This window comes from Malus domestica, chromosome 03 (assembly GCF_042453785.1).
Source record: "Malus domestica chromosome 03, GDT2T_hap1".
Classification (NCBI taxonomy): Eukaryota; Viridiplantae; Streptophyta; class Magnoliopsida; order Rosales; family Rosaceae; genus Malus; species Malus domestica.
Genome location: NC_091663.1, coordinates 2,106,149 through 2,130,292, shown reverse-complemented (window position 1 = coordinate 2,130,292; position 24,144 = coordinate 2,106,149). Strand labels below are relative to the sequence as shown.

Here is a 24,144-nt window from a genome sequence, read left to right as displayed (position 1 = left end):
TCTCATATTTTATAGGACTAAATTATCTAAAAGGAAAATGATGTTATGACCCGAAGCTGATTTCCAGTCTTTGGTCTAGGGGTGGGCACGGGTCGGGCCAGGCCCAAAATTGAAGGGACCGGACCGGACCCGCTTGAAAATACAACGGGCCGGGCCGGGGCGGATTCTACTATTTTCAAACTGAGAACCGGACCTAACCCGGCCCGTATAAAACGGGCCGGTTCCTACGGGTCCAACGGGTACCCTGTTTTTTTTTTCCTTCTAATTTTCAGTTTCTTCTCCAGCTTCTCTTGCTCTTCTTACATCAAAAAATAACAAACAAACAATAACATCTGAGAAGATCTATCATTCAGAATAACATTGCAAATATGATAAAGAAACAGACAAAATCAAAGCATGGGTCATATTGTAATCCACTACAGAAACGAGGTGTTCTCAGTTCTCTCCCATTTGAGCATCTGGCAACAAAAGAAAAACGGAGAAAGCGCCGCCGGAGCATAGGCTGCACAGATCCAACTTCCTCGCCAGAGAGAGAAAGCTTGGGTTGATCACGTTGTGCGCCTTCTCAGTTCTCTCCACCACTCCCCACTGCAGCTGGACGACTCAAACGTGGAGATCCGGTCGAACCCCAAGCTATCCTTCGAGCACTCGTACCCACCAACCAAGACCATCTTCATCCTGGACAAGGAGTGCCAAAAGCCAGACATGCGATTGAAAATTTCACAACTTTTCACAAATTTTGTAAATCAAAATTAAGAAATTGACGAAATTGGAAGAAATTAGGGAAATGCGTTACCTCGGTGTTGAGATCGGAGGAAGAGACGGAGGAGTTGATGGGGGAGGAGGGCGGCGGCAGCATATCATTTCTCGGTGGGGTGTGGGGGTGGTGTGTTTGTGCTCCGGGAAGAAGAGTTGCAGAGATGGGGGGAGAAAAAACAAAGCAGAAGAATGAGGAAGGTTCGAGCGATTTTGTTACGAAGACTGAGAAATGGGGTGTGTGTGTGTGTGTTGGAGATTGAGAAATGTCACGGCCCATGGGGAGGAACAAAAGAAGTGGGCTTGGGAGGCTGGGAGACAATAAAAGTACCCAACAAAGGGTTTTTTTTGCAAACAGGCCGGTTCGGGTACCCATTTTTCTACACTTTTGGAACCGGCCCGAACCTAAAATTTCAAAGGCCCACCCCGCCCCGCCCCGTTTCTCTTTTTTAAAATTAGGACCCGCCCCGTACCCGCTCCGAACCGCTAATACCCGCCCCTACCCGCGGGCCAAGGGCCCGTTTGCCCACCCCTACTTTGGTCTGCTATATTTTGTCTAAGCGATTGCTTGTAACATTATTTTGTTAAATTTATTTAGAGAGAATTTGCAAACACAATTTTTTTGGGAACAAAAGATATTGCCTATTTTAAGGCGCAGAAGAGTAAACTAAACCTCATAATATGTTAATAATAATATGGTTTAAATTCGTATTTGGCGAGAATCGAATCTAAGACTTATCACTTACAAGTAAAAATGAATACCACTAAATTGTGGTACTAAATTACTACTACCACTGTATTTAAACATAGGAAAATTAATGAAAATGATTTGAAAACTTTGAGTTTTAACGATAAGGACAAAATAAAGGGTAACATGAATAGTACCATGAATAGTACAAGAATTGACGTTTTAGTGTAAAAATATGATTTTTCATTAAAATAAACAATATCAGAAACTTTTCGTTAAAGTTCACTTTAAACATTGATTCCTATATAATTATATATGGACTTTCAAAGAAGGTTTAACTGGCGCCGAATGATTTGCTTAGGGCCATGACTATCTCAAGCCAATAGCTCTAGCCTCTGCTTATATCCTAATGTGACCACTAATTTCAATGCATTTCTATTATAATACTTCCGTATACTTTTTTGTTTGTCGAAATATAACATGTGTGCGTGTATGTATAAATTAGTGTTTAAGAGTTTATTAATCTCATTTGAACAAATTTCACGATGGACTTTCATTTTTAAATCAAAGCGATTGAGTTTCGGACTGTTTTGTGGATTATTTTCGCTCTTTAGAAAGTTAGTGGAAAGTGTATGATTTAATTAAAACTCCTTGATGTCATTTAGTACTACGGTCTAATGATATTCCTTTTAACTGATAAGTGAAAAGTCTTAGGTTCAATTCTCGCTGAAGACGAATTTGAACCATATTATCACTAGCTCATTGTGAAATTAAGCTCATTCATTTTTTTTAATGTAGATAATATCGATTGTTAAAAAATTATAACTCTTTAGTAGGATGAACGGTATACAACACGAAGTGGGTAAATTATTGGAGCCTTTCGACTTTTGGTAGTTTTGGTTACCAAGGTCTATTTTTCTACTTACCAACGTCAGTAGTTGTCATTTAATTTGTATGGTCATGTCAACAGGATTTTATTAAGGAGGTGGATTGTCTATCATCTCATTTCTATACTCTTTTCGTCCTCTCTTATTTGTGTGGTTACAGTTAAATCACGTCAATATTTTATATTGATTTTTTTCTAAAAATAATAAAACAAAAAATAATATAAATATAAAATTATGACGTGATTTAATCGTAACCACACAAAACAAGAAAAGATAAGAAAAATATAAAATTGAAAAGGCATACAATCCACCTCTTTTTATTAAACCCATGCGTTTATTAGACAAGAACAACAGTTTGGATTCTTAAATGATAATTATTTTATATATAAAAGGGTGCGGCTGTTCATAACTTTTTGACCAGAGCAAAGCCGCCCCTCATGCAGCACATGGGCGATCGTCGCTAAATGCCAGTTCCATTGTCGCTAAATGCCAGTTCCATTGACCAATGGATAATGTCTTTGGGGCGGGGAATATGTATGGGGGTGGGCGTGTTTTGAGGCTGTTTGGTGTTCATGCAGCATATGCGCCATCGTGGCTAAATGCCAGTTCCATTGACCCATGGATAATGCCTTTTGGTTTGGAGATACTCTTAACACTTATTACATGCACTAATTAAATAGTGATGTCTATAAAATTTAATAAGTAAAGTGATCAATCCATGTGTTACAAGTAGCAGTGTTGCGAACGAAAAAAGATTCAACATTATGTGTCCGAAACATTGTTTTACGGATAATGTCAAGAAGATTAAATTTGTAGATAAAATTTTGTAAATTAAATGACATGAAAGTTGATGATTGAATTAACATTCTCATTTCTTATTGGTGACGTATCATTTAGTGTTGATGCACAAAATCAGCGAGGACTTTGGTACAACAGAAAGTGTCAGGTTTGTGACCTTCGCTTGGTTGCTTCGATCACTAGTGAAGATAAGTACGTAAATGAATAGGGACAGGGAAGTAAACACAAAATGTACGTGGTTCACCAAGATCGGCTACGTCCACGGAGTAGAGGAGTTCTCATTAATTGTGAAGGGTTTACACAAATACATAGGTTCAAGCTCTCATTTTGTGAGTTCTAGTGAATAGTTTAGTACAAAATGACATTAGAGATTATTGTGGGAGAATGATCCCTATTTATAGAAGAGAGTTTCTAGTTTTGTTCTAACATTGACACATGTCGTGTTGTGATTGGCTTCTGATGTTGACACGTGTCACGCTGTGATTGGTTTCTGATGTCGACACGTGTCGCATTGTGATTGGCCTCCTGGTTGAAGGGAAGCTCTTCTGGGTCCTTGACGGTATAACGTTGACCGGTGCTCAGTAGTTTCGGGATTAGTCAAGTATGGTACAAACAGTGCTCCCCTAAGTTCCCGAGTGAGGGAAGCTCTTCGGTTGGGGACTTGCAAGATCCAAGCCATTGAGTAATCACGAAACTTCTAAGTACTGAAGTGTGGTATCATTTTCACGTGCCTTATCTGTCTCATATGTAGATGTGGCATCTTCTCTGGAAGTACTTTTCCTCCATCCATGGGTGGTATCTTTAACCGATGAAGATGCACAAGGTAATGTATCAATTTCACTTGAAGCTTACTTGTAGTTTCGGGCTTGGTCAAGTGCGATACAAACCCTATAGTAGGAGTCCCCCAAGTCGTCGAGCTAGGAGATCTGCCGAAAGAGGTGACAGACAAGGTAAGCAGTCAAACTTCCAAGCAAGCAACTCAGGATCGGAGGTTCGACTTCAGCTTCCGGTTGATTGTTCTCCTTCTCCTTGTCTCTCATTCAGCTGCCAGGATAAGAAGAAGCAAATGGAGAAGAGATGATATGAGATACTTTTGCTTTTGAAGAAGTAACTTTCCATAGGCTTATTCTTGAACTGTGCTGGAAGGTTTTCTGGTTCCCTTCAGAGTATAAGGCCGACTCAAGAATTTGAGGGTCAAAACAAGTCCATCAAATCTAGAGTACGTTCGACCTTGATGATATGAGATACTTTTGCTGTTGACGGAATAATGAATGTGGTATGGAAAGGTGTTGTGCTGTAGTGATCTGTTTCAGCTCACCGTTGAACCTCACCGTTGAACCTTCTGCTTCAATCTTTTGCATGGCAGAAGTGGTGTGCAACCTTTGCATTTAAATGGTCCTTCAGAACATTTCTTCACAGTGACTCATCCACGCTTAGCAGCTTCAGTGTAAAGAGCCAATATCTGATCAACTGTCATGAGGTATGTGCCGATGGAATTCATGACCTTGACAGCAGTTGAGGATGAGTTCTCGAGAGCAATGCTAAGTAAGCAACCAAGCAAAGGTCTCAGGCAGTCAGTTCCAGACTAGATGTTTGATTTCAGGTTCCGACTGACTGCTCTCTTTCTCTTTGTCCTGCAGGTGTGGACAAGGATGAAGACAAGGATAGGGAGAAAGCATGATATGGGATGCTCTTGCTTTCGACCCTGATGATATGAGATACTCTTGTTCTTGGTGTGACTTATTTGCTGAGGTATTATCGGGGGGAAATAAAGCTGAGTATTTCGAGAGGTTATGTTGAGGGTGCATTCTCGAATGCGAGAAATGATTGAGCATTTTTGCAGGTTTGCCTGTCCGTTGAGGAGGGAGGTCGATATATATAGGGATTTCCCAATAACAAGTAGTAATGCTATTCCTTTACCCTTCTTGGTCACAGCAATGTAGTGGGAGCTGTCAGATTCACGTGTTTTAACTTTGTCAGAGCACTTTGAAAAAGTGGTATGTGGTATCTGGAAAGCTGATGTTGCGTGTGAAGAGTACAGACAAGCTTTATCTAAGGAAATCTGGCTCTCGAAGTTCTGAGAGCTGTGCCTCTTCGGTTTTCGAACAAGCAATCCCGTCGGGGATATGGCTCTCGAGATTCGGAAAGCGGTGCCGCTTCGGTTTTTGAGAAAGTAATTATGTTGAGAGTCTTTTCTCGAATATGAGTAAAGGTTGGACGTTCTTGCTAGCCTGTCTTGCCATGGAACACGGAGGTCGACACACATAGGGACTTTCCAGTTGTCAAGCAGTGGTGCTGTTCCTTTACCCTTGTGGGTAATAGTAGGGTAGCTGGAACTTCGAAATTCTCGTGCCTAAACTTTGTCAGAGATCTTTGGTAAAGTTATATGTGGTACCCGAGGAGTTGATGGTGCGTGTGGAGAGTGGTGATTGAACAGTAAGATTCACGTACTTTCTACTTCACCAGAAATCTTCGACAGATTGCCCGTAATTTCCGCAAAGCTGAGTGTGCATGTGACAGGTGCTGACGAGGCTGAAAAAGCAGGTGCTTCTTCGATTTCTAAGATCGGCCCTCGTGGTCTCTGAGCAGCTCAGCTTTCGAGAAAGCAAACGCCTATTCGATTCCTGAAGCTCCGTCAAGTGCAGATTTTTATAGAGGTTGGCATTAAATTCCATAGCACATTTGAATCTCCACCAGTAGAAGCTCACTTCTTGCACTTCTAAGATCTTGATTTGTCTGACCTCTTCCCTCTTCAACACCTTTGAAAATGTCTGGCCCCTCCGACCGTCGTTTTGACTTGAACCTTGGAGAAGAGACAGCCACGCCTTCTCCAGACAACATATGGCGCCCATCCTTCATATCCCCTACTGGTCCTCTTACCGTTGGGGATTCTGTGATGAAGAATGATATGATCGCTGCGGTGGTGGCCAGGAACCTTCTCACTCCCAAAGATAACAGACTACTTTCCAAACGGTCTGATGAGTTGGCTGTTAAGGATTCTCTGGCTCTTAGTGTTCAGTGTGCAGGTTCTGTGTCTAATATGGCCCAACGTCTATTTGCTAGAACCCGCCAAGTTGAATCATTGGCTGCTGAAGTGATGAGTCTCAAACAGGAGATTAGAGGGCTCAAGAATGAGAATAAACAGTTGCACCGGCTCGCACATGACTATGCTACAAACATGAAGAGGAAGCTTGACCAGATGAAGGAATCTGATGGTCAGGTTTTACTTGATCATCAGCGGTTTGTGGGTTTGTTCCAAAGACATTTATTGCCGTCGTCTTCTGGGGCTGTACCGCGTAATGAAGCTCCAAATGATCAACCTCCGATGCCTCCTCCTTCTGGGATTCTGTCCAGTACTGAGGCTCCGGATAACCACCCTCCGGTGCTTTCTCTTTCTGGGGCTCTACCGACTGTTGAGACTTCCCCTGAGCAACCTTTGTGAAGGCTCCCTCTTGTTTGTTTATTTTGTTTCATGTATATGTACATATTTGTAACTTATCAGAAATATCAATAAACAAGATTTGCTTTATTTCAACATATTGTGTTAAATACACCAAGGCCTTCTTCACTAAGTTCTTTGAATTTTTCCTTTTGTTGAAGCTTGTATGTTGAAACTTTGTGAGTGAAGCATGTAGGTTGAGGTAGTGCTCCCTTAATTTCCCAAGTGAGGAAAACTTCTCGTTTAGAGACTTGAAAAATCCAAGTCACTAAGTGGTCGTGAGACTTCCGAGTATCAAGGTGCAGTAGCATATGGTAGGAGTCCCCCAAGTCTCTGGTCGAGGGAGTTGACGAATGAGGCATTTCCTTTCTAAGTGGTAGCCCAAAACTCCTTCTTCATATATATTTGTTATGAAAGTTGTTAGGCCCAAAGAAGAGGAGGCCTAGACAATTTTTTATTATTTTTTATTTTTTGATTTTGTTTATACCATATTTAGGGCCTCGTATATTTGGGCCTTGGGCCTTGTATTTGGGCCTCACACTAAAGCCCATACTTTGTAAAAGAGGAGGAGCCCCTTATTCTATAAAAGGGGACTCCTACCCTTATTCTAGGGGAGAGCTCACTCTCACTCTCGGAGGCCAATTTCTGGAGCCTTCTCACCCCCTCTCAAAGCTCTTCACTCACAGAGTTCCTTCTCTCACAAATACTCTCAGATAAATACATATTCAGTGTGGACGTAGCCCAAACCTTGGGGTGAACCACGATAACTCTTGTGTCATTTACATTTCATGCAGATTCACGGTCGGATTTACGTTGTACCAAGACCATCCGGTTTTGTGCATCAACATTTGGCGCCGTCTGTGGGAATTTTCTGGGAAAGATTTGGGTTCTTGGTTTCTGCAGATTCATGGCGGTGATGAAAAAAATGAAAGAGAACCGACATAGCTTTTTGTGTCGATTCCCACAGACGGCGCCAAATGTTGATGCACAAAACCGGATGGTCTTGGTACAACGTAAATCCGACCGTGAATCTGCATGAAATGTAAATGACACAAGAGTTATCGTGGTTCACCCCAAGGTTTGGGCTACGTCCACACTGAATATGTATTTATCTGAGAGTATTTGTGAGAGAAGGAACTCTGTGAGTGAAGAGCTTTGAGAGGGGGTGAGAAGGCTCCAGAAATTGGCCTCCGAGAGTGAGAGTGAGCTCTCCCCTAGAATAAGGGTAGGAGTCCCCTTTTATAGAATAAGGGGCTCCTCCTCTTTTACAAAGTATGGGCTTTAGTGTGAGGCCCAAATACAAGGCCCAAGGCCCAAATATACGAGGCCCTAAATATGGTATAAACAATATTATTTTTATTTTTTATTTTTTCGGAAATTCGAAAATTCAAAAATCCCGAAATTTGAAAATTCAAAAAAATCAAAATCAAAAAATCAAAATCAAAAAATCAAAATCAAAATCTGTTGATGCACAAAACCGGATGGTCTTGGTACAACGTAAATCCGACCGTGAATCTGCATGAAATGTAAATGACACAAGAGTTATCGTGGTTCACCCCAAGGTTTGGGCTACGTCCACACTGAATATGTATTTATCTGAGAGTATTTGTGAGAGAAGGAACTCTGTGAGTGAAGAGCTTTGAGAGGGGGTGAGAAGGCTCCAGAAATTGGCCTCCGAGAGTGAGAGTGAGCTCTCCCCTAGAATAAGGGTAGGAGTCCCCTTTTATAGAATAAGGGGCTCCTCCTCTTTTACAAAGTATGGGCTTTAGTGTGAGGCCCAAATACAAGGCCCAAGGCCCAAATATACGAGGCCCTAAATATGGTATAAACAGTAATCCCCCAAGTCTTCAGTCAAGAGAGTCTTTTGGCTGGAGACTTGAAATTCAGTCCATGTGTGGGCCGAAGTAACTGATGCTCGATATGAGGCGGTGCCCAATCTGAAATGATGCTCAACTAGAAGTAGCACATGCTGTGAGGCTGCTCGGCTCGTGGCTTATGTTGCCTTGGTTAGCTCGACTTGCGGCGTTTGAAGGTGAGGGAGTCCCTTTTATAGAATAAGGGCTCGCTCCTCAATACATGAATGATGGGCTAGAGTTGATGCTCTCTAATGATGGTGAGGGAGTCCCTTTTATAGAATAAGGGTTCACTCCTCAGTACATGAATAATGGGTGCTCTCTAATGAAAGTGAGGGATTCCCTTTTATAGAATAAGGGCTCACTCCTCAATACATAAGTGATGGGCTAGAGTCCCCCAAATATTTTTCATGAGGCCCAGTTGAGGCCCAATATATGGTACATAATGTAGTCCCCCAAGTCTTCGGTCAATAGAGTCTGTTGGCTGGAGACTTCAAATTGAATCCATGTATGGGCCGAAGTGGCGGTTGTTCGGAGGCGGTCTTTGTAGACCATGCACTGAAGCTTTGTAAGTGAAGCTTTGCAAGTGAAGCTTTGAAGCTATAGCTCTGTAAATGAAGTCTTTGAAGCTAGAGCTCTTGTAAATGAAGCTGTTGAAGCTAGAGCTCTGTAAATGAAGCTTTTGAAGCTAGAGCTCTTGTAAATGAAGCTTTTGAAGCTAGAGCTCTTGTAAATGAAGTCTTTGAAGCTAGAGCTCTGTAAATGAAGTCTTTGAAGCTGATTGACATGAATGATGCTCATGAATGTTTATGTTGATTGACATGAGTGATGCTCATGGATGTTAACATGAGTGATGCTCATGAATGTTAACATGAGTGATGCTCATGAATGTTTATGTATGATTGGATGAGTGATGCTCATGAATGTTTATGTATGATTGACATGAGTAATGCTCATGTATGACTTGAAGTACTGGGCGTACTTTTGATCACCTGGTTGGTGGTAATAGCGGCGAGTTGCCGAATAATTGTGGAGTACTGGGTGTACTTTTGATCACCTGGTTGGTGGTAATAACGGCGGGTTGCCGAATAATTGCGGAGTACTGGGCGTACTTTTGATGACCTGGTTGGTGCTATTTCAGGCCTATGGGCCTTTGCCCTCCACAACATGTCAGCCATTTGTTTTGGGCTTTTCCTTTTTTTTTTTTTTTTTTTTTTTTTTTTTTTTTTTTTGACCCTCTGATGGGGTTTATACATATTACCCTCTGATGGGGTTTATACATATTACCCTCTGATGGGGTTTATACAGATGTCTCCGAAAGATAATAAAAATAAATTACATCATTCGGGTGAGGTGTTTATTCCTTGCTTTTGCAGTGTTTTTCTGCTGCCCTCTCTCTATATCTTCACCTGGTAAGAAATCATAATAATAGAAAAATCTTTTGCTTTTCTCTTTTGCTTTTGTTTTTTGCTTTCTCTTTATTTTTCTTTCTTTTGGCAGATGACAGACAAGGGAATAATCTTTTGCTTTTGCTTTCTCTTTCTGCTCATTCTCTGTCCACCCATGTTCTATGGCCTTGGAGACCATCTGACTTTAACCTTTTAATTGCCATTGCTTTTCTTGCTTTTCTCTAAAATGACAGCTGCTTGGTATCCATAGCTTTTATGACTCCAGTTGGTTTTAACACTGATATTTCCGTGGTAATAATTGCAGCCAAAGTGACAGCTGCTTTCTGCTTTTCTTGTTGATGAATGCCTCGAGAAATTGCTGCTTCGCTCCTGGCAAAGCAGAATGTTTGTGGAAGACAGCAATAAAGAAAGCTCCTCCGTTTTGATCATGTGGGACTATCCTCATGCAGCGTTCTAATGGAAAATCAGAAACTTCCTCCTCTTGTTCATTGGCTACAGTTGCATGATCATCAGTTGATTGCAATGCATCTTCAACATTTCCACCATTCTCATGCTTTTCTCCCACTTCCATACTATCATTTGCGTCCATTTGTTCTGTAAAGCTTTTTTTTCAGAAGGAAACATGCTTGTTTGCGGTAGGCGAACCGGCCCTTCGAAACCAGGTAAGGGTCCAGGCGTTCTGGCAGCCGCTCGTGATCTCAGCAAGGAGGAGGAGAGTGAGGATGGCGTGGGCCCCATGGCGGACGGCGTAGTAGGTGGTAGTTCAGATCGTGGGGTTCAGGATGACTAACTACAGCTTTCTCACACTCTAAAAAACCATGGATCCCGAAATGGGATCTGAGAGCAGGCAAGCTTAAAACTGGGAGAAGATGCACCTGATTTCCATCTTTTGCACACTGAAGTAAGGTGGAAGAAGGCAGATGTTGGTAGTCTCGACAGCATCATTTCGAGAAGGTCTTAACCCATCAGACCCGAGAAATGCAAACGGGTCGTGAGAGTTGTGGTGGCAGAGATGCAGGGCGAGCCCACTGAGGGTGCCAGGCATGCCTTGGACGTCCTTTATTCTCACTCTGAGAGCGTTCTGGGCTGTCGCTTTAGTCGTGGGCGGGGCCTCTTCTGGATGGACCAACGGGTGGCTTACATACATACAAAATCTCTCTGCGCACCCAATCTTTTGGTGACTGAAGCTTCTTGTAGTGCTGTCGGCGGAGGTCGGCGAAACATTGAGCTGATCGATCGTGTCCTCAAACAGGTCCTCGCAGACGGCCAGAGCTTTCTCCAGGCGGGCGTCGTTGACCCGGTTCATGACCCGATCTATGACCCGAGAGTGCGGACCTGGTCCATGGCCTGACCCATTCATCATCTTCGTCAGGTTCGAACGCTTCCCAATCTGCCAGCGAGTGCTTAGTGTCGATCCGAACGAGATCGATGCCCCGCGATCGGGCTAGGTCGATCAGCGACCCTGGGATGAAGCTTTGCCGCTTTTTAAGTTTGTCGGACGAAGAAGGTTGGGGTTGATATCTGGCGCTTCAGAAACACACGGAGGTGAAGAAGTTTGGGGTTGATCTGGACCGTTCGATTTGTATCTTTACACCACCAAACACTATTTATCAGATCTCTATATGAGGATACAGAAACAAATAGAGAGAGAAAAAGAGCTGCCCTCTCTCTATATCTTCACCTGGTAAGAAATCATAATAATAGAAAAATCTTTTGCTTTTCTCTTTTGCTTTTGTTTTTTGCTTTCTCTTTATTTTTCTTTCTTTTGGCAGATGACAGACAAGGGAATAATCTTTTGCTTTTGCTTTCTCTTTCTGCTCATTCTCTGTCCACCCATGTTCTATGGCCTTGGAGACCATCTGACTTTAACCTTTTAATTGCCATTGCTTTTCTTGCTTTTCTCTAAAATGACAGCTGCTTGGTATCCATAGCTTTTATGACTCCAGTTGGTTTTAACACTGATATTTCCGTGGTAATAATTGCAGCCAAAGTGACAGCTGCTTTCTGCTTTTCTTGTTGATGAATGCCTCGAGAAATTGCTGCTTCGCTCCTGGCAAAGCAGAATGTTTGTGGAAGACAGCAATAAAGAAAGCTCCTCCGTTTTGATCATGTGGGACTATCCTCATGCAGCGTTCTAATGGAAAATCAGAAACTTCCTCCTCTTGTTCATTGGCTACAGTTGCATGATCATCAGTTGATTGCAATGCATCTTCAACATTTCCACCATTCTCATGCTTTTCTCCCACTTCCATACTATCATTTGCGTCCATTTGTTCTGTAAAGCTTTTTTTTCAGAAGGAAACATGCTTGTTTGCGGTAGGCGAACCGGCCCTTCGAAACCAGGTAAGGGTCCAGGCGTTCTGGCAGCCGCTCGTGATCTCAGCAAGGAGGAGGAGAGTGAGGATGGCGTGGGCCCCATGGCGGACGGCGTAGTAGGTGGTAGTTCAGATCGTGGGGTTCAGGATGACTAACTACAGCTTTCTCACACTCTAAAAAACCATGGATCCCGAAATGGGATCTGAGAGCAGGCAAGCTTAAAACTGGGAGAAGATGCACCTGATTTCCATCTTTTGCACACTGAAGTAAGGTGGAAGAAGGCAGATGTTGGTAGTCTCGACAGCATCATTTCGAGAAGGTCTTAACCCATCAGACCCGAGAAATGCAAACGGGTCGTGAGAGTTGTGGTGGCAGAGATGCAGGGCGAGCCCACTGAGGGTGCCAGGCATGCCTTGGACGTCCTTTATTCTCACTCTGAGAGCGTTCTGGGCTGTCGCTTTAGTCGTGGGCGGGGCCTCTTCTGGATGGACCAACGGGTGGCTTACATACATACAAAATCTCTCTGCGCACCCAATCTTTTGGTGACTGAAGCTTCTTGTAGTGCTGTCGGCGGAGGTCGGCGAATCATTGAGCTGATCGATCGTGTCCTCAAACAGGTCCTCGCAGACGGCCAGAGCTTTCTCCAGGCGGGCGTCGTTGACCCGGTTCATGACCCGATCTATGACCCGAGAGTGCGGACCTGGTCCATGGCCTGACCCATTCATCATCTTCGTCAGGTTCGAACGCTTCCCAATCTGCCAGCGAGTGCTTAGTGTCGATCCGAACGAGATCGATGCCCCGCGATCGGGCTAGGTCGATCAGCGACCCTGGGATGAAGCTTTGCCGCTTTTTAAGTTTGTCGGACGAAGAAGGTTGGGGTTGATATCTGGCGCTTCAGAAACACACGGAGGTGAAGAAGTTTGGGGTTGATCTGGACCGTTCGATTTGTATCTTTACACCACCAAACACTATTTATCAGATCTCTATATGAGGATACAGAAACAAATAGAGAGAGAAAAAGAGAGGAGATAACATGGTGGCTTGTTGTTTGTGGGGATTTTCTGGGAAAGATTTGGGTTCTTGGTTTCTGCAGATTCATGGCGGTGATGAAAAAAATGAAAGAGAACCGACATAGCTTTTTGTGTCGATTCCCACAGACGGCGCCAAATGTTGATGCACAAAACCGGATGGTCTTGGTACAACGTAAATCCGACCGTGAATCTGCATGAAATGTAAATGACACAAGAGTTATCGTGGTTCACCCCAAGGTTTGGGCTACGTCCACACTGAATATGTATTTATCTGAGAGTATTTGTGAGAGAAGGAACTCTGTGAGTGAAGAGCTTTGAGAGGGGGTGAGAAGGCTCCAGAAATTGGCCTCCGAGAGTGAGAGTGAGCTCTCCCCTAGAATAAGGGTAGGAGTCCCCTTTTATAGAATAAGGGGCTCCTCCTCTTTTACAAAGTATGGGCTTTAGTGTGAGGCCCAAATACAAGGCCCAAGGCCCAAATATACGAGGCCCTAAATATGGTATAAACAGTGCTCCCCTAAGTTCCCGAGTGAGGGAAACTCCTCGGTTGGGGACTTGCAAGATCCAATCCCTTGAGTAATCACGAAACTTCTAAGTACCGAAGTGTGGTCTGATCTTCATCTGCCCTTCTCTGGAAGTACCTTTCCTCCATCCGGGAATGGTGTATTTAGCTGATGTTGACGCACAAGGTAATGTATCAATTTCACTTGAAGCTTACTTGTAGTTTCGGGCTTGGTCAAGTGCGATACAAACCCTATAGTAGGAGTCCCCCAAGTCGCCGAGCTAGGAGATCTGCCGAAAGAGGTGACAGACAAGGTAAGCAGTCAAACTTCCAAGTAAGCAACCCAGGAGCAGAGGTTTGACTTCGGCTTCCGGTTGATTGTTCTCATTCTCCTTGTCTCTCATTCAATTGCCAGGATAAGGAGAAGCAAATGGATAAGAGATGATATGAGATACTTTTGCTTTTGAAGAAGTAACTTTCCACAGGCTTATTCTTGAACTGTGCTGGAGGGTTTTCTGGTGCCCTTCAGAGTATAAGGCCGACTCAAAAATTTGAGGGTCAAAACAAGTCCATCAAATCTAGAGTACGTTCGACCTTGATGATATGGGATACTATTGCTGTTGACGGAATAATGAATGTGGTATGGAAAGGTGTCGTGCTGTAGTGATCTGTTTCAGCCCACCGTTGAACCTTCTGCTTCAATCTTTTGCATGGCAGAAGTGGTGTGCAACCTTTGCATTTAAATGGTCCTTCAGAACATTCCTTCATAGTGACTCATTCACGCTTGGCAGCTTCAGTGTAAAGAGCCAATATCTGATCAACTGTCATGAGGTATTTGCCGGTGGAATTCGTGACCTTGACAGCAGTTGAGGATGAGTACTCGAGAGCAATGCTAAGTAAGCGACCAGGCAAAGGCTCCAGGCAGTCAGTTCCAAATTGGAGGTTTGATTTCAGGTTCCGACTGACTGCTCTCTTTCTCCTTGTCCTGCAGGTGTGGACAAGGACAAAGACAAAGACAGGGAGAAAGCATGATATGGGATACTCTTGCTTTCGACCCTGATGATATGAGATACTCTTGTTCTTGGTGTGGCTTATTTGCTGAGGTATTATCGGGGGGAAATAAAGCTGAGTATTTCGAGAGGTTATGTTGAGGGTGCCTCTTCGAATGCGAGAAAGGGTTGAGCATTTTTGCAGGTTTGCCTGTCCGTTGAGGAGGGAGGTCAATGTATATAGGGATTTCCCAATAACAAGTAGTAATGCTATTCTTTTACCCTTCTTGGTCACATCAATGTAGTGGGAGCTGCCAGCTTCACGTGTTTTAATTTTGTCAGAGCACTTTGAAAAAGTGGTATGTGGTATCTGGAAAGCTGATATTACGTGTGAAGATTACAGACAAGCTTTATCTAAGGAAATCTGGCTCTCGAAGTTCTGAGAGTTGTGCCTCTTCGGTTTTCGAACAAGCAATCCCGTCGAGGATCTGACTCTCGAGATTCGGAAAGCGGTGCTACTCCGGTTTTTGAGAAAGTAATTATGTTGGGAGTCTTTTCTCGAATGTGAGTAAAGGTTGGACGTTCTTGCCAACCTGTCTTGCCGCAAAACACGGAGGTCGACACACATAGGGACTTTCCAGTTGTCAAGCAGTGGTGCTGTTCCTTTACCCTTATGGGTAATAGTAGGGTAGCTGGAACTTCGAAATTCTCGTGCCTAAACTTTGTCAGAGATCTTTGACAAAGTTATATGTGGTACCCGAGGAGTTGATGGTGCATATGGAGAGCGGTGATTGAACAGTAAGATTCACGTGCTTTCTACTTCACCAGAAATCTTCGACAGATTGCCCGTAATTTCCGCAAAGCTGAGTGTGCATGTGACAGGTGCTGACGAGGCTGAAAAAGCAGGTGCTTCTTCGATTTCTGAGATCGGCCCTCGTGGTCTCTGAGCAGCCCAGCTTTTGAGAAAGCAAACGCCTCTTCGATTTCTGAAGCTCCGTCGAGTGCAGATTTTTATAGAGGCTGGCATTAAGTTCCACAGCACACTTGAATCTCTACCAGTAGAAGCTCATTTCTTGCACTTCTAAGATCTTGATTTGTCTGACCTCTTCCTTCTTCAACACATTTGAAAATGTCTGGACCCTCCGACCGTCGTTTTGACTTGAACCTTGGAGAAGAGACAGCCACGCCTTCTCCAGACAATATATGGCGCCCATCCTTCATATCCCCTACTGGTCCTCTTACCGTTGGGGATTCTGTGATGAAGAATGATATGACCGCTGCAGTGGTGGCCAGGAACCTTCTCACTCCCAAAGATAACAGACTACTTTCCAAACGGTCTGATGAGTTGGCTGTTAAGGACTCTCTGGCTCTTAGTGTTCAGTGTGCAGGTTCTGTGTCTAATATGGCCCAACGCCTATTTGCTAGAACCCGCCAAGTTGAATCATTGGCTGCTGAAGTGATGAGTCTCAAACAGGAGATTAGAGGGCTCAAGCATGAGAATAAGCAGTTGCACCGGCTCGCCCATGACTATGCTACAAACATGAAGAGGAAGCTTGACCAGATGAAGGAATCTGATGGTAAGGTTTTACTTGATCATCAGCGGTTTGTGGGTTTGTTCCAAAGGCATTTATTGCCTTCGTCCTCTGGGGCTGTACCTGGTAATGAAGCTTCAAATGATGAACCTCCAATGCCTCCTCCTTCTGGGGTTTTGTCAAGTACTGAGGCTCCGGATAACCACCCTCCGGTGCTTTCTCTTTCTGGGGCTCTACCGACTGCTGAGACTTCCCCTAAGCAACCTTTGTGAAGGCTCCCTTTTGTTTGTTTATTTTGACTCATGTATATGTACATATTTGTGGCTTATCGAAAATATTAATAAATAAGCTTTGCTTCATTTCAACATATTGTGTTAAATACACCAAAGCCTTCTTCATAAAGTTCTTTGAATTTTTGCTTTTGTTGAAACCTGTATTGTTGAAGCTTTGTGAGTGAAGCATGTAGTTTGAGGTAGTGTTCCCTTAATTTCCCGAGTGAGGAAAACTTCTCGGTTGGAGACTTGAAAAATCCAAGTCACTGAGTAGTCACGAACTTTTGAGTACCAAGGCGTAGTAGCATATGGTGGGAGTCCCCCAAGTCTCTAGTCGAGGGAGTTGACGAATGAGGTGTCTTGCTAATAGTCCATGTCGTAAGTACCAAAACTTCATTCTTTTGTTTTCTAAGTGGTAGCCCCGGACTTTTTCTTCATAGATTTTGTTGATGAAGGTTGCTAGGCCCGAATAAGTGGAATTGCAGAAGGTGTAACCGTTGGTGCATTAACATCATAATGGAAGCATCACAATGATGGAAGCATCACAATGATGAAAGCATCATAATGATGAAAACACCATAATGATGAAACATCATAATGATGAAAACACCATAATGATGAAACATCATAATGATGTTTCTTTGGTGGAATTGTTTTTCATTTCCCCTAACAACCGGAATTGTTTTTCAACATAACACCATCATCTGTAGGTCGAATCACAAAGTTGTCTTCATGAAAGTTGTTCGTTAATTCCTTAACTACAACATATCCAAATTTGAGATCCCTCGGAGCTGTATAACTCAAGAAACTCAGGTATGATGAATGACTGGTTATTATTTTTCTGTCAACCCGTCAGATTTGTTGTGAGCTTCGAAACTCCATTTTCTCTTGTTCAGATCGGTATGCTTTCTTCATTGAAGTTGTTCCTCAGCTTGTGAACTAAAACATATCCAAATTTGAGATCCCTCGGAGCTGTATAACTCAAGAAACTCAGGTATGATGAATGACTGGTTATTATTTTTCTGTCAACCCGTCAGATTTGTTGTGAGCTTCGAAACTCCATTTTCTCTTGTTCAGATCGGTATGCTTTCTTCATTGAAGTTGTTCCTCAGCTTGTGAACTACAACATATCCAAATTTGAGATCCCTCGGAGCTGTATAACTCAAGAAATTCAGGTATGATGAATGACTGGTTATTATTTGTCTGTCAACCCATCAGATTTGTTGTGAGCTTCGAAACTCCATTTTCTCTTGTTCAGATCGGTATGCTTTCTTCATTGAAGTTGTTCCTCATCGACTCTTTCATAACATATCAAAAATTCAGGATGAACTAACGGTTAAATATTTCCAGATCTTCGAAACATCACAACAGCTTCGAAATCTGCAAGAAGCCGACTATCATGTTTGGAGCTTCAACACTTTAATTTCCGTCGCTCAAACAGAAATGGTTCCTTCTTGAAAGTTGTTCATATGCTCAAGAACTATAGGGTGTCCAAAATTCAGCTCCATTGGAGAAGAGCAGAGGTTGCAGAAATTTGATAGATGAAAGGAGGCGGAAGAAGAAGAGAGAGAAAAAGTCTCTTGGGTTGGATTTCTATTTTGGGGCAGATTCCAATTTTTGTAGCACCTTCATTATTGATGAATTGCTTGTACTTTTGTCCATTATGAAATTTGGGACTTTGGCTTGTTGTTGGATCTATTATAATATGTTTGGGAACATATATAAGTGAATAAATAAGAAGGAAAATTTTGGGCCCTTGTGGGTGTAAAACAAAAAATGTTTATGTTTCCCCAAGTGTTTTTGTACAAGTTCAAGGGCATCTTGGGTTTTGTGAACAAAATTTGTTTATTTGGAGCAAGGTTTTGTGTTGAAGCTTTGTAGGTGAAGCTTTGGTGTTGAAGCTTTGTGGGTGAAGCTTTGGAGGTGAAGCTTTTCGGGTGAAGCTTGTTGGGTGAAGCTTTTTAGGTGAAGCTTTGTGGGTGAAGCTTTTTAGGTGAAGCTTTTCGGGTGAAGCTTTTTGGGTGAAGCTTTTTAGGTGAAGCTTTTCGGGTGAAGCTTTTTGGGTGAAGCTTTTTTAGGTGAAGCTTTGATGGTGAAGCTTTTTGGGTGAAGCTTTTTAGGTGAAGCTTTTTGGGTGAAGCTTTTTAGGTGAAGCTTTGATGGTGAAGCTTTTTGGGTGAAGCTTTTTAGGTGAAGCTTTGTGGGTGAAGCTTTGGAGGTGAAGCTTTTCGGGTGAAGCTTTTTGGATGAAGTTGTTTTTTTTTTTTTTTTTTTTTTTTTTTTGGCGCTTGACACGGTCTTCATTTGCTTGTTTTGTAGTGACTGTGGAAGACAGATTGCTTTCTGATTGAGAAGGGTTTCGGCATCGCTTGCTATGAATGTAAAAGAGTGAGGGCTGAGTTGGCTAAATTACCTCTTTATTGAATTCATTGCCAAATGGCCTTCATTACATAGGATGCCGAACGGCTATAGCTCAACACTTGTACATCGTGAGTCTATTTGTAGTAGTACTTCAAGTGATCAGCGTTCCATGGATGGCCAAGGGTCTTGCCATCGGAGCTTCTAAGTGTGTAAGAGCCAGGGCGACTGATGCCAATGACTTCATACGGTCCATCCCAGTTTGGACTAAGTGTGCCTTCACTCGGGACTCTGTCGCAGAGTAATCTTTTCTTTAAAACCCAGTCTCCTATTTTGAAAGAACGAGGCTTGACCCTAGAGTCATAATAGTTGGAGATGCGCTGCTTGTAGGCGACATTCCTCAAGTGAGCTTGGTTTCTGTGTTCCTCGACTAAATCCAAGTTGAGGGTGAGTTGTTCGTCATTTTCACTTTGAATGTAGTTCTGGACTCGGAATGTTGCTTGCTCAAGCTCAACAGGGACAACCGCCTCTGTGCCAAAGGCAAGTGAGAATGGAGTTTCTCCTGTTGAAGTCCGATATGAAGTGCGATATGACCAAAGAACTTGGGGTACAAATTCTGGCCAACAGCCTTTAGCTTTGTCCAAGCTGGTTTTCAAAGTGCGCTTGATTATTTTGTTGATGGCCTCAACTTGTCCATTAGACTGGGGATGAGCTGGAGAGGCAAAACATAAGTTGATGTTAAACTTAGAGCAGAACAACCTGAACTTCTTGTTGTCAAACTGTCGCCCATTGTCAGTGACTATCGCATTGGGAATGCCGAATCTACAAAGGATGTTCTTCAATCAGCTTCAAAAGCTTCATTTACAGAGCTCTAGCTTCAAAAGCTTCATTTACAAGAGCTCTAGCTTCAAAGACTTCATTTACAGAGCTCTAGCTTCAAAAGCTTCATTTACAAAAGCTCTAGCTTTAAAAGCTTCATTTACAGAGCTCTAGCTTCAAAGCTTCACTTGCAAAGCTTCACCTACAAAGCTTCACCTACAAAGCTTCAGTGCAGGGTATACAAATACCACATCCGAACAACCGCCACTTCGGCCCATACATGGATTCAATTTGAAGTCTTCAGCCAACATACTCTATTGACCGAAGACTTGGGGGACTACATTATGTACCATATATTGGGCCTCAACTGGGCCTCATGAAAAATACTTGGGGGACTCTAGCCCATTATTTATGTATTGAGGAGCGAGCCCTTATTCTATAAAAGGGACTCCCTCACCTTCATTAGAGAGCATCGCCGCCTACTGAGCAACCGTCTCACAGCGAGCATCAACTCTAACCCATCACTTATGTATTGAGGAGAGAGCCCTTATTCTATAAAAGGGACTCCCTCACCTTCAAACGCCACAAGCCGAGCCAACCAAGGCAACACAAGCTACAAGCAAAGCGGCCTCGCAACATGTGCTACTTCTAGTTGAGCATCATTTCAGATTGGGCACCGCCTCATATCAAGCATTAGTTCTAGACGACATCTAGTTACTTCGGCCCACACATGGACTGAATTTCAAGTCTCCAGCCAAAAGACTCTCTTGACTGAAGACTTGGGGGACTACTGTTTATACCATATTTAGGGCCTCGTATATTTGGGCCTTGGGCCTTGTATTTGGGCCTCACACTAAAGCCCATACTTTGTAAAAGAGGAGGAGCCCCTTATTCTATAAAAGGGGACTCCTACCCTTATTCTAGGGGAGAGCTCACTCTCACTCTCGGAGGCCAATTTCTGGAGCCTTCTCACCCCCTCTCAAAGCTCTTCACTCACAGAGTTCCTTCTCTCACAAATACTCTCAGATAAATACATATTCAGTGTGGACGTAGCCCAAACCTTGGGGTGAACCACGATAACTCTTGTGTCATTTACATTTCATGCAGATTCACGGTCGGATTTACGTTGTACCAAGACCATCCGGTTTTGTGCATCAACATTTGGCGCCGTCTGTGGGAATCGACACAAAAAGCTATGTCGGTTCTCTTTCATTTTTTTCATCACCGCCATGAATCTGCAGAAACCAAGAACCCAAATCTTTCCCAGAAAATCCCCACAAACAACAAGCCACCATGTTATCTCCTCTCTTTTTCTCTCTCTATTTGTTTCTGTATCCTCATATAGAGATCTGATAAATAGTGTTTGGTGGTGTAAAGATACAAATCGAACGGTCCAGATCAACCCCAAACTTCTTCACCTCCGTGTGTTTCTGAAGCGCCAGATATCAACCCCAACCTTCTTCGTCCGACAAACTTAAAAAGCGGCAAAGCTTCATCCCAGGGTCGCTGATCGACCTAGCCCGATCGCGGGGCATCGATCTCGTTCGGATCGACACTAAGCACTCGCTGGCAGATTGGGAAGCGTTCGAACCTGACGAAGATGATGAATGGGTCAGGCCATGGACCAGGTCCGCACTCTCGGGTCATAGATCGGGTCATGAACCGGGTCAACGACGCCCGCCTGGAGAAAGCTCTGGCCGTCTGCGAGGACCTGTTTGAGGACACGATCGATCAGCTCAATGATTCGCCGACCTCCGCCGACAGCACTACAAGAAGCTTCAGTCACCAAAAGATTGGGTGCGCAGAGAGATTTTGTATGTATGTAAGCCACCCGTTGGTCCATCCAGAAGAGGCCCCGCCCACGACTAAAGCGACAGCCCAGAACGCTCTCAGAGTGAGAATAAAGGACGTCCAAGGCATGCCTGGCACCCTCAGTGGGCTCGCCCTGCATCTCTGCCACCACAACTCTCACGACCCGTTTGCATTTCTCGGGTCTGATGGGTTAAGACCTTCTCGAAATGATGCTGTCGAGACTACCAACATCTGCCTTCTTCCACCTTACTTCAGTGTGCAAAAGATGGAAATCAGGTGCATCTTCTCCCAGTTTTAAGCTTGCCTGCTCTCAGATCCCATTTCGGGATCCATGGTTTTTTAGAGTGTGAGAAAGCTGTAGTTAGTCATCCTGAACCCCACGATCTGAACTACCACCTACTACGCCGTCCGCCATGGGGCCCACGCCATCCTCACTCTCCTCCTCCTTGCTGAGATCACGAGCGGCTGCCAGAACGCCTGGACCCTTACCTGGTTTCGAAGGGCCGGTTCGCCTACCGCAAACAAGCATGTTTCCTTCTGAAAAAAAAGCTTTACAGAACAAATGGACGCAAATGATAGTATGGAAGTGGGAGAAAAGCATGAGAATGGTGGAAATGTTGAAGATGCATTGCAATCAACTGATGATCATGCAACTGTAGCCAATGAACAAGAGGAGGAAGTTTCTGATTTTCCATTAGAACGCTGCATGAGGATAGTCCCACATGATCAAAACGGAGGAGCTTTCTTTATTGCTGTCTTCCACAAACATTCTGCTTTGCCAGGAGCGAAGCATCAATTTCTCGAGGCATTCATCAACAAGAAAAGCAGAAAGCAGCTGTCACTTTGGCTGCAATTATTACCACGGAAATATCAGTGTTAAAACCAACTGGAGTCATAAAAGCTATGGATACCAAGCAGCTGTCATTTTAGAGAAAAGCAAGAAAAGCAATGGCAATTAAAAGGTTAAAGTCAGATGGTCTCCAAGGCCATAGAACATGGGTGGACAGAGAATGAGCAGAAAGAGAAAGCAAAAGCAAAAGATTATTCCCTTGTCTGTCATCTGCCAAAAGAAAGAAAAATAAAGAGAAAGCAAAAAACAAAAGCAAAAGAGAAAAGCAAAAGATTTTTCTATTATTATGATTTCTTACCAGGTGAAGATATAGAGAGAGGGCAGCTCTTTTTCTCTCTCTATTTGTTTCTGTATCCTCATATAGAGATCTGATAAATAGTGTTTGGTGGTGTAAAGATACAAATCGAACGGTCCAGATCAACCCCAAACTTCTTCACCTCCGTGTGTTTCTGAAGCGCCAGATATCAACCCCAACCTTCTTCGTCCGACAAACTTAAAAAGCGGCAAAGCTTCATCCCAGGGTCGCTGATCGACCTAGCCCGATCGCGGGGCATCGATCTCGTTCGGATCGACACTAAGCACTCGCTGGCAGATTGGGAAGCGTTCGAACCTGACGAAGATGATGAATGGGTCAGGCCATGGACCAGGTCCGCACTCTCGGGTCATGAACCGGGTCAACGACGCCCGCCTGGAGAAAGCTCTGGCCGTCTGCGAGGACCTGTTTGAGGACACGATCGATCAGCTCAATGTTTCGCCGACCTCCGCCGACAGCACTACAAGAAGCTTCAGTCACCAAAAGATTGGGTGCGCAGAGAGATTTTGTATGTATGTAAGCCACCCGTTGGTCCATCCAGAAGAGGCCCCGCCCACGACTAAAGCGACAGCCCAGAACGCTCTCAGAGTGAGAATAAAGGACGTCCAAGGCATGCCTGGCACCCTCAGTGGGCTCGCCCTGCATCTCTGCCACCACAACTCTCACGACCCGTTTGCATTTCTCGGGTCTGATGGGTTAAGACCTTCTCGAAATGATGCTGTCGAGACTACCAACATCTGCCTTCTTCCACCTTACTTCAGTGTGCAAAAGATGGAAATCAGGTGCATCTTCTCCCAGTTTTAAGCTTGCCTGCTCTCAGATCCCATTTCGGGATCCATGGTTTTTTAGAGTGTGAGAAAGCTGTAGTTAGTCATCCTGAACCCCACGATCTGAACTACCACCTACTACGCCGTCCGCCATGGGGCCCACGCCATCCTCACTCTCCTCCTCCTTGCTGAGATCACGAGCGGCTGCCAGAACGCCTGGACCCTTACCTGGTTTCGAAGGGCCGGTTCGCCTACCGCAAACAAGCATGTTTCCTTCTGAAAAAAAAGCTTTACAGAACAAATGGACGCAAATGATAGTATGGAAGTGGGAGAAAAGCATGAGAATGGTGGAAATGTTGAAGATGCATTGCAATCAACTGATGATCATGCAACTGTAGCCAATGAACAAGAGGAGGAAGTTTCTGATTTTCCATTAGAACGCTGCATGAGGATAGTCCCACATGATCAAAACGGAGGAGCTTTCTTTATTGCTGTCTTCCACAAACATTCTGCTTTGCCAGGAGCGAAGCAGCAATTTCTCGAGGCATTCATCAACAAGAAAAGCAGAAAGCAGCTGTCACTTTGGCTGCAATTATTACCACGGAAATATCAGTGTTAAAACCAACTGGAGTCATAAAAGCTATGGATACCAAGCAGCTGTCATTTTAGAGAAAAGCAAGAAAAGCAATGGCAATTAAAAGGTTAAAGTCAGATGGTCTCCAAGGCCATAGAACATGGGTGGACAGAGAATGAGCA

At 43.8% G+C, this 24,144-nt stretch overlaps 3 long non-coding RNA genes across 3 annotated transcripts; 1 reads left to right on the top strand and 2 right to left on the bottom strand.

Moving 5' to 3' along the window:
* Positions 1-331: 331 nt before the first annotated feature.
* LOC114827064 (uncharacterized) lies at positions 332-1,015 on the bottom strand. The gene is made up of 2 exons (XR_003776376.2): positions 797-1,015; positions 332-678 (listed from the first exon to the last, which is right to left on the bottom strand). It is a non-coding gene; the product is annotated as an uncharacterized lncRNA (long non-coding RNA).
* Positions 1,016-9,227: 8,212 nt separating this feature from the next.
* LOC139194371 (uncharacterized) lies at positions 9,228-9,653 on the bottom strand. The gene is made up of 2 exons (XR_011579097.1): positions 9,544-9,653; positions 9,228-9,478 (listed from the first exon to the last, which is right to left on the bottom strand). It is a non-coding gene; the product is annotated as an uncharacterized lncRNA (long non-coding RNA).
* Positions 9,654-17,376: 7,723 nt separating this feature from the next.
* On the top strand, positions 17,377-18,020 carry LOC139194370 (uncharacterized). Its single transcript, XR_011579096.1, has 3 exons — positions 17,377-17,463; positions 17,547-17,644; positions 17,820-18,020. It is a non-coding gene; the product is annotated as an uncharacterized lncRNA (long non-coding RNA).
* Positions 18,021-24,144: the final 6,124 nt, after the last annotated feature.